Source organism: Mus musculus, chromosome 4, assembly GCF_000001635.26.
Source record: "Mus musculus strain C57BL/6J chromosome 4, GRCm38.p6 C57BL/6J".
Taxonomy (NCBI): domain Eukaryota; kingdom Metazoa; phylum Chordata; class Mammalia; order Rodentia; family Muridae; genus Mus; species Mus musculus.
In genome coordinates this window covers 131,621,975-131,636,678 of record NC_000070.6, presented here as the reverse complement: position 1 = coordinate 131,636,678, position 14,704 = coordinate 131,621,975, and the positions used below count along the sequence as shown (strand labels likewise).

The window sequence follows — 14,704 nt, the reverse complement described above, 5'->3', positions numbered from 1 at the left end:
AAATTGCTTCTTGGTCATGATGTTTTGTGCAGGAATAAAAACCCTAAGACATTACCTGCCTCTAGCTGGGCTCCATCAATGGCTTCCTTCTCCTATCATGGTTGGGGTAGCAGTGGGGTTGGGGAGAAGCTGACTCTGGGCCAGAAGGGCCTGGGGAGCAGAAGCCAAAGCTTTGATTTTAGACTGAGAAGCCAGGGTGGTTTCTTAGGACCACGGGAAGGGAGTGGCTTGTCCATCCCCAGAGCCAAGTCTGCAACAGGTTGCCAAACTTCTGCTGGTGGCTGCTGAGGCTGTGTGTGTGTGTGTGTGTGTGTGTGTGTGTGTGTGTGTGTGTGTGTGTGTGTGTGTGTGTGTGTGTGTGTGTGTGTGTGTGTTTATCAGGCTTGGCAGCAAGTGCCTTTTCCCAATGAGCCATCTCACCAGCTCCAGGCCCTGAATTTTAATGAGAAGAACCTGAGACCCTCAGCTCAAACTTCCCCTGCAGACACTGAGGTGGAAGGGGGCCCAGAACTTTCTCTCACGGGGGATGAGGAAGATTTTCAGATCTTCCTGTCTTTCCCGAAGCATCTGTGATGTCTGAACTCTCAGAACCCGGGCTTCTATCGTGGACTCTGAGGTGTGTTGATGCTCTCTAGGAGACAGGAATTTCACAGAATCACTTGTGAAGTCCAGATCTTGAATTTAGGACGTTCTGTCATCAGCTCACCAAAGCTTGTTAGACCCCATAGCCACTCTGGGGGGGGGTGTTTCAGGACAAACTTGAGAAATGGGGAGCCCAAATCAACACCCTAAGGATAGAGATGTTCGGAGTGGGCCATAATCACCTCCACAGGGACATAAAAGCCTCCTCTGGGCTGTCCTGTGGATGACAATAAAACTCAGGGCAGGAAGTCAGCGCTAGTCAGGGTCACCTGTCCCATCAATACTGACAGGGAGCCTAAATTGGTCTCAGGTGACCACTTAGCTTTGTCTTGGTCCTTTCCCAATAAGGAGCTGACCTTGCAAAGAATTGGCCGGAGCCTTAGCCCAGAGTCCAAGGCTGGCCAAGAATACATAGCTTGACCACTGGTCAGAGGGCCCTGAATTCCCTGGGGTGGCAGAGCCAGATCATGGGAATGCAATGGGTCAGGGGCCCTCCTGTGCCTTCTTCATTCACTGAAATGAGTAAGCATTATTTCTGTTGCTCTCCTGGGAGAGTGGACAGCTAGAGAGGCAGATAGATGAGAGATGGCCCTGTTGGTCAGGCAGTGGGTTTTCCCAGACCTACCATTGACCTTGGGGTGACTTTGGGCAGCTTGCTCCAGGCCTCAAGCCTGAGTTCATTCATCTGTAAAATGGGCTGGAGAAGCCCTCTGTGATTGGTGACAGGCTACACTGGAGTTCACTGAGAGCACTCTTCCCAGTATGACTTTGGCATCTGGGGTGGTAATTGTCAACCTGACAGACTAGAATCACTTGGAAGATGGGTCTCTAGGCATATCTTTGGGAGATTATCTTGACTGTTTCTTGAGGTGGGAAGAGTCACTGACCGTGGGTGGCACCGTTTCCTGGCTGGGATTTTGGAAGGAGAAGCATGCATCTGTCCTCCCACCTGATTTCTGATTGTGGTCGCTGTAGGCTTCCAGCTGCTTCAAACTTCCACCGCTTTGACTTCTGCACCATGATGGGCTGGACCCTTGCACTGGGATCCATTTTCTTCTAAGTTCCATTTGCCAAAGTCTTTTATCACAGCAATAAGAAAAGAAAGTAAGACACCTCCCATGTGGGCTGACTGTGGGTCATCCTTCTCTCTTCCTTCCCAGGGGTCCCAGGAAGAGGTAGGGTTGCTCCAGTCAAGAGGCGGGAAGGTGGGGCTGGAGAGAAGGCTCAGTAGTTAAGAGCACTGACTTCTTCCAGAGGGTCTGAGTTCAATTCCCAGCAACCACATGGTGACTCACAACCATCTGTAATGGGATCTGATGCCCTTCTGGTGTGTCTGAAGATAGCTACAGTACATACATAAAATAAATAAACGTATTAAAAAAAAAGAGGTGGGAAGGTTTTCTGGATGATGGGAACATCACGTACCAAGGCTTGGTGTCCAGAACAGGGAGGGAGGGACATGTCAGGGAACTGCCAGAGTATGGGCTGGAGCTCAGACCTGCCCCATGTGTTGTAAGACACAGAGAGGTTACCTAATCTCTCTCTGATTTCCTCCTCCACATAGGAGGCTAGTGATGGCAGGAGGGTTAGGGGAGGAGCATACTATATTCCCTGGGTGTCTGGATGTGGGGTGCTGCTGCAGGCAGGGAAGAGGCAGTGGACTGAGTGAGGGTGCCAGGAACCACTGCAGGCATAGGGCACCTTCTGCAGACACCACCACTCCTCCTCCTCCTCCTCCTCCTCCTCCTGTTCCTCCTGCTCCTCCTCCTCCTCCTCCTGCTCCTCCTCCTACTCCTCCTCCTCCTCTTCCTACTCCTCCTCCTCCTGCTCCTCCTCCTCCTCCTCCTTCTCCTCCTTCTCCTCCTCCCCCCTCCCCCTCCTCCCTCTCCTCCCCTTCCCCCCTCCTCCTTCTCTTCCTCCTGGGGGCAGAGTATAGTCTCCTGACTCTACAAACCTCATCAGCTAGGGAGGGGCAGGAAACTGGAGGCAGCCAAGACACTTAAAAAAAAATCCTAAGAAGGATACTGTTCCTTCTTTTCAGCCAAAGCCTGGTGGTCATCAGTCCAAGGAGAGATTTGATTTGAGACCCAGCAGGAGAGTATCAGGGTGTCTTAGGGGATCTGGCAAGCTCTTTTTTCTGACACAGAAACAAAGGATTTTCTTGCATTCACTTTAAAGGTCAGCTGGGGAAAGGAGCAGGTATGTGTTGAGTCTGGGCTATGGTGAAAGCATCCTGATGGAGCGTCTCTGTGTTCTTCTTCTTGGCCACAGACTACGGAGACAGTGGATCCGAGTTCTGACAACTTGGCTTACTGGGTAACTGGGAGCCCAGACAATGATGGGCCAGTAGTGGGTGGAGCCACACTGCCATGACTTCTTAGTTGTGGACACCTCTTGACTTCTCATTAGACACAAACCTCTAGGGATATAGCTCAGTGCTTGCCTGGGTTTGACCCTCAAAACCACATAAACTGGGTGTGGTGGGTCATACTGATAATCCCAGGTCTTGGGTGGTGGAGCCAGGAGGATCAGAAAAGTCAAGGTCATTTTGAGGCTACATAATGAGTTCAAGGCCAACTGGGGCTACATGAGACCCTTTCTCAGATAACAATAACAACACAATCTTCAAGTCAGGGCTCTGTGGTGGTGTTGTGGGTGTTGCTGAACCTTCGTTCCTATTCCGATTGTGGCTACGTTGTCTAAACCTCTTGTCTCTGCTTCTCACTGGGGCTTGTCTCTTTAACTGGTCTACTTGAGGACAGGTGATGAAGTCTAGCTTCTTAGGGCTTTGACCATCACAGCTCTTGGCTGACTGGACTTTGTCTCAGTTCTGGTCCTGTAAGCTGATCTAGGCAGGTCTTTATTGCTGAATAGGGCAGACTGACTCCCAGGAGATAATCACTTCTGCCCAGGCAGCCTTACTCTAGAGCAGAGGTTCTCAACCTTCCTAATCCTGCGGACCTTTAATACAGTTCCTCATATTGTGGTATCTCCCCAACCATAAAATTATTTTTGTTGCTACTTCATGACTATAATTTTGCTACTGTTATGAATCGTAATGTAAATATCTGTGTTTTCTGATAGTCTTAGGTGTTTCCTGTGAAAGGGTCGATCTAACCCCAGAGGTGTCTAAACCTACACATTGAGAAACACTGCTCTAGGGGACAGAGAGTTGCCCTCATCAGGAGGAGTTTGGTCGGTCCTGCAGTTACCACCATGCATGGTGACTCCATGTTTATGACGATTGGGGACTTAGTGTCTGGAATAGGATGCTGGGAGAGTGGATGGAAAGATGCCCTGGGTCCTCTTACTTTTGTGTCTTTGCCTTGTAGGTAATGATAGGGTGAGGTGGGCCAGCAACTATGTCAGCCAAGAGACAGGGCTGGGGAGTGGGAAGCCATTCCTGTGAAGAATTTACTCAAAAGCTATTCTAAAAATACTTAGTTTTAAATTTTGTGTGCATATACAAGTACTTGCATATCTGCATGTACCCTCAAAAGCTTTTGGGAGGCCTTTTTCTGAATTCCATGTTTGTTCAGTTTTCTAAAGAGAGAACCTTCTATAATCCCTTACTGCCAGTCCCCAAGCTGACCTCCATGCAAACACCGTGTTCCATTTTTATGTAAGGGAGCCTGAGTCCCCAGGGTTCAGTGGTCAGGGGTGGGGTGGGAAAGGCTAATTCATCTCAGTTCACTTGTGTTAGAGGACAGGTGGGGATTTGAACTCAAGACTGCTTGCCTTTGATCCCTGCTCTTGCCTGGCCTCGGTCTGTAGCACATGGTAGAGCTTGGCTAGGTGTTGGGATCTGTGCTGGACCTGGATGGCAGAGCCCATACTTCATTCGGCTAAGCGATGGCCATTTCTCTATGATACATGAGATGAGGCACTTTGTGAAAGGCCCAGACAAAGCCAGTCCTGGGCTCTTGGTGTCCTGCACGGTTCAGGCTGGCAGGCAGATAAGGGAGAGCTCTGGGGCTTTGCAGAAGCAGAGGCTTGTGATGGGAAATGACTGACAGATTTCTGAGAATCCTCCTTTTCTAGTTCTGGAGAAATGGGGAATCTTGGGAAAGATGTCAGACCCAGTTGTTTGATCTAGTTAAAGGGAGATGGGTGATTACCAAAAGTGGGGTTGTAGGTGCCCCACTACTTGTGCCTATGTGGCCCAGAGGACTTCTGTCACCTCTCTGAGCCCAGTACATTCTTTTGGATAAAGGATAATGATGTCTCTCTCATCAGAGTGGGGGTAAGGAGTAAGAGAGATGATGACAGTGCCTAACTCCTGCTGTGTACTCAGGTTACATTCTGTGCTGGCTGCTCAGGGGCAGAGCTGAGGGACCGATTGGTTTTGCCTGGAAGAGACTTCATCAAAGAGATGGCGAAATCAGGGCTTTGAAGATTGCATAGGAGTTTCTCAGCAGTGGGTGGGAGGAAGGAAGGGATATAGCAGGGGTGAAGCCCTGCTTAGTGAAGGTGGGATTAGAACAGTAGGGGACAGCTGGTGGCGCATGCCTTTAATCCCAGCACTCGGGAGGTAGAGGCAGGCGGATTTCTGAGTTCGAGGCCATCCTGGTATACAAAGTGAGTTCCAGGACAGCCAGGGCTAGACAGAGAAACCCTGTCTCAAAAAACCAAAAAAAAAAAAAAAACAAACAAACAAACAAAAAAAAACAGTAGGGGACAGTGCAGAGTCCCTGTGCCTGGACTTCCTTTGTCCTTCAGTGCCACCTTCTTTACCTTCAGAGGAGAGTTAAAGAATACTTCCTCCAGGCTCACATTTCCTGAAGTTCCTCTCTTAATTAGTACTTCCTTGAGCTGGGTGTTCCTCAGTCTAGACATAGCCTGCTTCTCCCCACAGATCCAGCTATGGTATCTATCAGCCTGCTTCTCCTGGCTGAACCAGCCATGCCATCAGCCTGCTGAGAAGCAGATCCCATAGAACCCGTGTTGTAAAAGCTAGTGTGGATGGGAACTGCCATCCGACACTACTGCGCGAAGTGTGCTACTCAGGGCTGAGAAGTCTTGTCAGGTACCGGTGTGTTTTATTTGCTATTAATACCATTTGAAATGAGGCTTTTGAATTGCCAGCATGAATGGCACCATTTTCTGTCAGGTTGGGCGACGGAGGTTTTAAGTGCATCTGTAAGAACACTTAGCTCCATAAGAAGCCCCGGGCACAGGGTTTGCATGCTGTGGCTCATTCTTGTGTAGGTGTTTGATGGGCACAAGAAGGGCAGGGACTGTGTGGAATGAGCCCGTACTGAAGAACCTGGCTTCACTACTGGAGATGCATTTTCAGCCCGTGCTCCTTTCTTCAGAAGCTCCGGCACTGGGTTCTGGGACGGAGGAATTGGGTCCAGATTAAAGGATGGTGGAGGTGTTCTGAGGTGTATTTCTCTACTTAAGGAAGTGATGGGCAGCCAGGGAGGACCAAGAACAATGGGGCAGGGGGGATCACACACAGGCACAGAGAGACAGAGGGAGGGGGAGGGGGAGAGGGGGAGGGGAGGGAAGGGGGAGGGGAGGGGGAGGGAGAGGGAGAGGGAGAGGACAGTAATAGTCTTTTACAGTCTGGCCTAGGCAGATGCCCACAGCTTCAAGAGCAGCAGCCTGCTGCTGGAGACTCTAGGCTGGAAAGTGGAGGACCCAGGGGGACAGATAATCCCGCAGAGTCAAAGGTCAGGTGCAGAACTCGATGCCTATGCATGGCACCCTCTCTGTGCTGCTCCCTGCCTGCAGAACCACCCTGACTCATTAGAAAACAAAGATGAAGTATGGCATGAGCTCCCTGTGTTTAGGGCACAGATCTGGGGTGTCCAGGGCAGAGAGGGCTCTGCAGATGTCCAGCCCTGCCTGCCAGTGCCGGTCAGACTATGACTCTGAGGGACTCGTGGAAGGGTGTGAGAAGACCTGGCCTCTGCAGCTGAAGACCTCCAGCACCCCATGCAGCAGCTTCCCCTTGTTAAAGTCCCTGGCTGGAGATTCCTGTGCCGTCTCATAAAAGGCCACAAATCACAACTTAGCTACAATCAGCAGACAGAGGCTGCAAGGTCCCCTTCCATTTGGGAGTGGCCCTAGAGGGTTCCAGAGACCTTATGGGACAGGCTCCAGGACTAAGGCACTCAGTCTTCATGCCCCAAGCCTACCATTCTCTTGCTGCTAGAGCAGAACTGGGCGCCACACAGAGAAAGCTCCCACACAGCTCCGCGCTCTACCCTCCTGCTCTGGCTCCCAGACCTTTCCATATCCATGAGACCCATCTTGAAGCTTGAGTCGCTCACTCTCCTGCCCATTGGGAAACAAAACAGGGAGGCCGCATCTCTTGGAAGCATGAATTTTAAGCCCAAGGTGGGGTGGAGGTGTGCTAAATGGCATTCTTCCAACTTCAGGAAAACACCACCCGGATGAGAATACAGGCTTATACAAAGAACGAAAATCACTGCAATTTGCAGGTGCATGGGCACATATGAAAAATACATTTTCCTTATTTAAATCTCTTTACAAGATAATTGACTCATTATAAAGCAAAAGGACTGACAATGTATAGTAGGATTTGAACGTGCATAAGTAGAATATACCAGGAAAATTGTACAGGACCCAGAAGGGAGGAGAGAGAGAGAGAGAGGGAGAGAGAGAGAGATAGAGAGAGAGAGAGGGTGGGGTGGGGGGAGGAGAGGAGTTATGGAGGGGCTCAGCTATTCCTCCAGCCCCCAACTTATCCTGACGAGACACCTGAGTGTGCTGATGCTTTGAGTCTTGACACACATGCACTGGCCTGCTTATGGCCTTTCACACCTGTACTTGGGGAAGACATTCATGTAAATAAACATACCACAATCTACTTGGTTTTATATATTATGCCTAGCTGTATAGGAAGCTATACATTCCAAGCTGAGTTAGATGCAACATTAGGAAGCCCCCTGGAGGGTTTTTTGAATAACAGGGTTTCTATGCAGGCATTCAGGGATTGGTCCATTGGATGTAGGCAGTGAAAGGAACTTTTGGAATAAGATGTGCAGGTCTGTGGCCACAGATTGTGGTGGTCTGAGGGGTGGCTGGTGTAAGGGGCAAGAGCAGGTGAGGGGGATCGGGCCAGGGCCACATCTGGAGAGTCCCAAATATCAATGTAAAGAGTCTCAGGCTTATTTATCTCTGAGCTTGCTCCTGTCTCCCCACCAGGTTGCCAGGAAGTGTGGGTTCATCTTGAAGTTTGGGAGGACATCATTCCCAGGGGAATGATGCAATGGTGGAACTGGGCTTCTTCTGGGTACAGTTTCTTTGGGAACCAGTTTCAAGACAAATTTATGAATAGTGGATCTCTACTGTGAGACCTGGAGACAATGTGGAAATACTATAGATTTAAAAATAAAAGATTGGGGGGGAGGCGAGGGGAGGGAGGGAAGGAGGGAGGGAGGGAGGGAGGGAGGGAGGGAGGGAGGGATGACTCATGGATTAAGAGCTCTTGCTGCTCCTGTAGAAGATTTAGGTTCTGTTCCCAGCATGGTACCCCATTGCTGCCTGTAACTCCAGTTCCAGGGTACCCAGGGCATGGCAGCACCCTCCTCACGTACATGAAAAAACAACAACAACAACCACAATAATTAATCCATAAATAATCTAAAAGTAAAAAGGTGTTTATAAGATATGTCTTGACAATGCTGACCAAAATGAAGCTGGCACAGTTGTGTTAATTTTTAGTTAAAGCGCAGATCCTTAGTATTAGACAGGAGCCAGGGGAAAAGGGCATGTCACCTTGATGAGGTGGTCACAATTCATCAAGAAGATGTGAGGATCCTCGGGTTTTATGATGATGGAGTTTGAGGTCATACAAAGCAGAAAGGACAGAGGCATTTGGAGGGAGCTGATGCCCACACTGGCAACCAGGGTTGTTGTAATGCCTGTAGCTTTAGTTTTTTTTTTTAAAATCTTATTTTTAATGATGGTTCTTAAATGCTTTAACCTCTGTTGTAGCCCACCATCCACCAGAGGTAGTGGAACAGAAAGGACACAGTGGGGAAGTGGACCTGTTTAGGAAGGTTCTTTGGAGCAACTCCTATCTTCAGTTCAGTTCACAGGTCAGCAGCAGCAGCTCCATCCACTCGCAAACACTTCACAGACACACCAGTCCAGTTTGGTGGAGTCAGGTTAGCAGCAGCAGTGACATGACCAGGCAGAGAAGGCCAGGCCTCAGCCTTGACTCGAGTCAGCAGGGGGGACCAGGAGGGACACCAAGAGAAGTTCTCAGCTGTGCCTCTCTCAGGGAAGCGAAGATCAAAGAAGACTTGAGACCCATAAGTGTTGTGTAGCTAGCTGTACCAGCAAGCCAAGCTCTGTCTCTGTCACTCCGTGGAGTCCTATTTATACCCTCCAAACATCACGTGTCCTCCATATGCCTTGCCTCAGCACATGCATCCAGTCAGTCCAAGTCCAAGGAAGCAGCGACAAACTGCAGCACACCACCGGAAGTTCTTTGGTGGTTTTCTTTCTATGGAGTCCCAACGAATGCAGTTCAACTACACAGTATAAGGCAGACCAATTCATGTGTGTTGTTAGCAAAGAATCCTTCATCTCATGTCCTTTCACGTGCTTGCTTTAGCAGAACATCCTCTTTCCTGTGTCAGCTTCAGGGAAATGTTCTTTCACGAGTCTGCCTTAGCCTTTCACACCTGTGTCCACTTTAACAAAACATTCCTTCATGTGTTTGCCCCAGCAAAACACCGTCCAACCAACTTTCCAAAGGACCCTTAAGTTTCCACCTCAAATCCCCTTTTCAGTGACTGATTAAAACAACAGACAGGGAATTTGTGAGAATACAGAAAGATTGAAAGACGCTATTAACTTACACTCTACTGACACTCAGAACGCTCTACCAGACAACAGATTACAGTGTGTTATTCTCAGTACACATTGGAATTTACCAAAACAGAGCTTAGCTGGATCAGAAAAGAGTCTTAACGGGCTTAGCAAGATTTAGATTTTTCAAAATAAAAAACATTAAAAATAAAGATAAATCTATTCTGACCACAATGGGGTTAGGTAATAAAAGGAGGAATATCTCTGGCCAACCCATCAAATGCTCAGGAACTAAAAACACGCTTCTAAGTTATACGTGGGTCAAAATCTTTAAAGAAAAAGCATAAAGTCACTTAAATTGAGTATAACTTGAAGGCCCACAGATGAATTTGGGGGATGGTACTGCAGCCCCCAAATGAAAGATCTGTATCTAAAAAGAAGGACGATCTCAACATGATGGCCTCAGCTGTGACTTTTAGAATGACAGCAAGAAGAGCAGATCCAGTTCAAAATGAAGGATGAAGTGACAAAGGGCAGGGACAACTTCACAGCAACGCCCTGAACTGTGCTGGGCCTGCCAGGGAGAGTCCTGACTCCCAGAGCGTGTCCGTTGCTGGGCAGCCTTCTTGACTTTACCAGTCTATAGACACAGCCAGATCAGAGCAACTGGAAGCCAAAAATGGAGAAAAAAAATCAGGTCCTGGGGAGATCATAGGGTCCCATCGAATAAGGCCTGTGTCCAAAACCTAAACTTCTATGGACTTTGCTGCCTCTGCCACTGAGCAGCAGGCTGTGGTTCTTCTGGTCTACCTGGATAGAAGCCATGGTGGGTAAAGAGATGCCTTTCCAGTGTGGTCCTTGAAAGCTTTTGTAACCCTCAGCCTTTGCTGGAACACATAGAAGCAGCAGAGGGCTCAGAGCAGCAGTCGGGTGTCCTCCAGTTTAGAGTTCTTTCGAGAACTTTGCCTTATAGTGGCAAGAGTATCTGTTTTGTATTGACTTAGGGAGCTGACATTCTCTAGCCCTTGACCGTGGTTAGTGTACAACTTCTGCCCAAGTGTTCAAGACCTTGAGTTCTTACAGATACTGTTGCCACTGTGCCACCACTGTGGACACTGCTCTGCTGTTGGCTGTCACTGCCACCATCAACAGTTTCTCAACACCTTCAGCTGTTGCTCTGTCGCCATTTTATGGCTCCATCTCTGCCACTGTCAAGGCCACCAGCGTCACCATGGCTAAGACCCCGCTGCTGTCCCTACTGCTGGTGGCTGACTCCATCACCACTATATTGAGGCTGGCTCCTCAGGCTGGCTTCTTCAGGATTCTGCTTCTTCTGTGACATTTCCACTTCTTACCTGCTGTTTATCACCACTGCTTTCTTCATGCTACAAGCCCAGCCGTCTCTACTCTAAGTAGGCAAGGAAAGACACCTGGAGAAAGAACCTTTCACTGGGCCTGTGGTCGCAACCTGGATAGACGGTACAGGAGCACAGAGCAAGAACTGACTGCCTACAGAGCCAAAAAGGGGGGTGTCTGCCCCAACCACATTCCACTTTCATGCAGATGAAGGATGCCTTTCCACCAAGCACAGCCTTGCCTCTGTTGAGCAGTGGCAACTCTCCCTCCTGCTGGGCTGCCAAGAGGCATGCTTTGCCCTTAGTGTGGGTGGAAACAGTTGCAGTGAGCCCAGCTGAAGCAGCTGTGGCCATGGCTGCTTCGGTAGCAGCTGGACTTGTGCATCGGCAGCAAGCAGCTACAACTGTTGCGTATCTCCCTCAAGGTATCCAAAGAGTGTTTCAAGTCACTGGTTCTGGTCTAAGTGCAGTCTAGCTGACTGTTTGACTTACACTTCTTTGCTGGGATCCAGGGCATCAGGAAAGTCTGGTAGCTGTCAATCAAGTCATCCTACCCCCACCCCCCAACACTTTTGCTTATTTATGAAAAATAATCTGTATTAGTTACTTCTCTATTACTGTGATAAAACCGTGACCAAAGCCACTTAATATGAGGAAGGGTTTCTTTGGGCTTTCAGTTCTAAGGGTGTGTGTGTGTAAAAGTCCATTATGGTGGGCAATTGTGGCAGCAGGTGGCAGGCGGCAGGCATGGCAGCAAGGAACAGCCCACATCTCCAGAGGTCACATCTCCAGCCACAAGTAGGAAGCAGAGAGAGCACACTGGGAATGGCATGAGGCTTTGTCACCCGAAAGCTCTCCCTCCAGTGACATACTTCCTCTGGTAAAGCCGCAGCTCCTAGTCCTGTCCAAACAGTTCCACCAACCGGAGGCCGAGCTTCAGATGTCCGAGCCTATGTGGGACAGTCTCATTTAAATCGCCACAGCATCCATTAGAGTGACCCTTACCATTAACATGAATGTTGACATTAAGTGTTCTGAAATGCTCAGTGCTTGCCCAGGGATGCACGGAGACGCCGATCACCCCACCCCCACCCTACATCTTAGTATTTCCCTTTTCTTCAATAAGTCAGATTTACATTTCTATCTTTGGCAGGAGATGACTCCAAATGCCTCCTTGGTGGTTTATCTTTGGGGGGCAGGGTTGGGGGTTGGTGGATGGTGGGCTCCATGCCTCCTCTCATATCATTACTTCACTCACCATTAGCAAACAAACTTTCAGGTTATTATTCCCATTTGACAGGTGAGGACACCAAGGCCTTGGCTGCCCAGCTAGGAGCTGGAAAAGTCCCCCTCTCTCTCCTATTTCCTCTATGGCTACACATCCTCAGCTCAGTTCCTGGTCTGTTTGGTGTCAGATAACAAAGCTGGGTGAGATGGTGTTCTATATAGGTGCCCCTTTCTGTCTGAGCCACTTTCTTCCTATGGGGCTGTGCAAAGGTCAATAGGCCAGAGCCTGGTGGGTGTGAAGTGTTGTTGGAGGAGAACTTGGAGCAGTGGAAAAGGCTGGGTTTACAGATAAACAGAGATCTGAAAAGGAACAAGCAGGAACCTTGCTCTTGAGTTGATGAGCTGTGGGAAACCACGCAGCATGTGCTCAGGGAAGGGGCGATTAGCTAATTGCATGAGACTTAAGAGCTCACCTGGTGCTGCACAGAGTAGATCTTGAGGAGGAGACGTGCAGTGTGCAGAGCGAGCCAGGTCTGGGCCCGCACCCCAGCGCTGCTTATAGTAGCTGATGGTGAGTGGTGTTCTTCTCTGGGCCTCAGTTCCTCCTTCTGCTTGGGGATGGTCTGAGTTTATGAGAATAGTATGTAAAGCACAGGGCACATAAACGATAACCCAGAACATGGGTGATGATTCTCTCTCTCTCTCTCTCTCTCTCTTTTTAAGATTTATTTTCTGTATATGTGTACACTGTCACTGTCTTCAGACACTCCAGAAGAGGGCGTCAGGTCCCATTACAGATGGTTGTGAGCCACCATGTGGTTGCTGGGAATTGAACTCAGGACCTCTGGAAGAGCAGTCAGTGATCTTAATCGCTGAGCCGTCTTTCCAATCCCTGATAATGATTATGTTAGTTAGGGTTTTATTGCTGTGAGCAGACACCATGACCTAGGCAGCTCTTATAAGCTCAACATTTAACTGGGGCTGGCTTACAGGGTCAGAGGTTCCGTCCATTATCGTCAAAGCGGGAGCATGGCAGCATTCAGGTGAACACGGGGCTGGAGGAGCTGAGAGTTTCATCTCAGCTAGGAGAAGACTGACTCCCGCATGATTAAGAGGAGGGTCTTAAAACCCACCCCTACAGTAACACACTTCCTCCAACGAGGCCACACCTCTAAATAGTGCCACTCTCTGGGCCAGGCATATTCAAACCACCACAGTGATTCTTGGCACTAAGGGCATTACTGTGCTCTGGAGCCTTCCCTGGACACTTAGTAGGGGCTCAGCGTGTGGACTCAGATGTTACATCACAACTGAGTAGACTGGTCTTTTGTGTGGAGGCGGTCTGTGTTCTGTCAGCGAGGTCTGCATGGAAGCTGCGTCCTGGGGTGGCTGTGTATAAATGATACCCTGCTGGCTAGGTTAGTGCTATCCTTCCTGCTGGGGTCCAGGAGTGTCTTCTCCACAACTGGGTGGACTCTCTGAGATATGTTCATTGTCTCCTCGGCCAAAATGACAGCAGCAGAACCACATGACTCTCAAATGAGCCAGTGTTGTACTCTTTGCTTATTTTCTCCATCTTTCCCTTGACTTCAGTTCCTCGGACTTGACGTGCCTATGGGGTGCTAGCAGAGCTGAGGACCAATGTCAGGGACCAAGGTCTCATGCCACTTTGGCTAAGTTGGTTTATTTTTAAATTATAATTTATTGGTTTTGTGTGTGTGTGTGTGTGTGTGTGTGTATGTGTGTGTGTGTGTGTGTGTGTGTGTGTGTGTGAGAGAGAGAGAGAGAGAGAGAGAGAGAGAGAGGGAGAGAGAGGGGGGGATGCATGCATGTGAACCACAGCACACATATGGACATTGCACTTGTGAGAGTTGGTCCTTTCTTTTTACCATGTGTGTTCCAGGGTTTTAACTCAGATCTTAATAAGGCTTAATAGCAAGATTTTTTTTTTTTTCGAGACAGGGTTTCTCTGTCTAGCCCTGGCTGTCCTGGAACTCACTTTGTAGACCAGGCTGGCCTCAAACTCAGATTCACCTGCCTCTGCCTCCTGAGTGCTGGGATTAAAGGCGTGTGCCACCATGCCCGGCAATAGCAAGATTCTTAACCCTCTGAGACATTTTGCTGGTTTGTTTGGTTGGTTTGTTTATTGAAATAGATGTTTATGTCTCTCTATATAGCTGAGGATAAGTTTGAACTCCCGACTCTCCTGATCATGATCTTCCATAAATGCATTCATGGATGTCATGGTTTGAATGTGAAATGTCCTCCATAGGCTCACATGTTTGAACACCTAGTCTCCACCTGGTGGCGCTGTTGGGCAAGTTGTAAGACCTTTAGGCGGTGGAGTCTTCCTGAAGGAAGTATGTCACAGTAGGTGGACCCTGAGACTTTATAGCCCAGCTCTCACTTCCTATTCTCCCTCTGCCTCCTGCTTCTGCTACCCTGTCTTTCTAGACACGACAGACTGTATCTCCCTGGACCTGTGAGCCAAAATAGACCCTTGTTATCACAGTGAGGGAGAAAGAAACTGGAAAAGCAGCATATTTTCTCTGCTCCACACCCACTTCCCAGAGGAAACACCGCATACGACTGGAAAATTAACTACCATGAGTCAAGTGCAGCTTGGGTGCATTCTTTAGATTAGTCCACCCTCGAGAGCCTGGAGTAGATACTATTGTTGCTGTTTTCTT

At 49.0% G+C, this 14,704-nt stretch overlaps 1 long non-coding RNA gene across 2 annotated transcripts in view; it reads right to left on the bottom strand.

The window, feature by feature from the left end:
• Positions 1 to 1,596: 1,596 nt before the first annotated feature.
• The window catches only part of Gm42320, a 17,646-nt gene continuing 4,538 nt past the window's right edge, over positions 1,597 to 14,704 (bottom strand). For both annotated transcript variants that reach the window (XR_881455.1, XR_881456.1), the window contains 2 exons: positions 12,488 to 12,637; positions 1,597 to 1,719 (listed from right to left, as the gene is read on the bottom strand). This is a non-coding gene — a long non-coding RNA (predicted gene, 42320). The remainder of the gene's footprint in view (positions 1,720 to 12,487; positions 12,638 to 14,704) is intronic.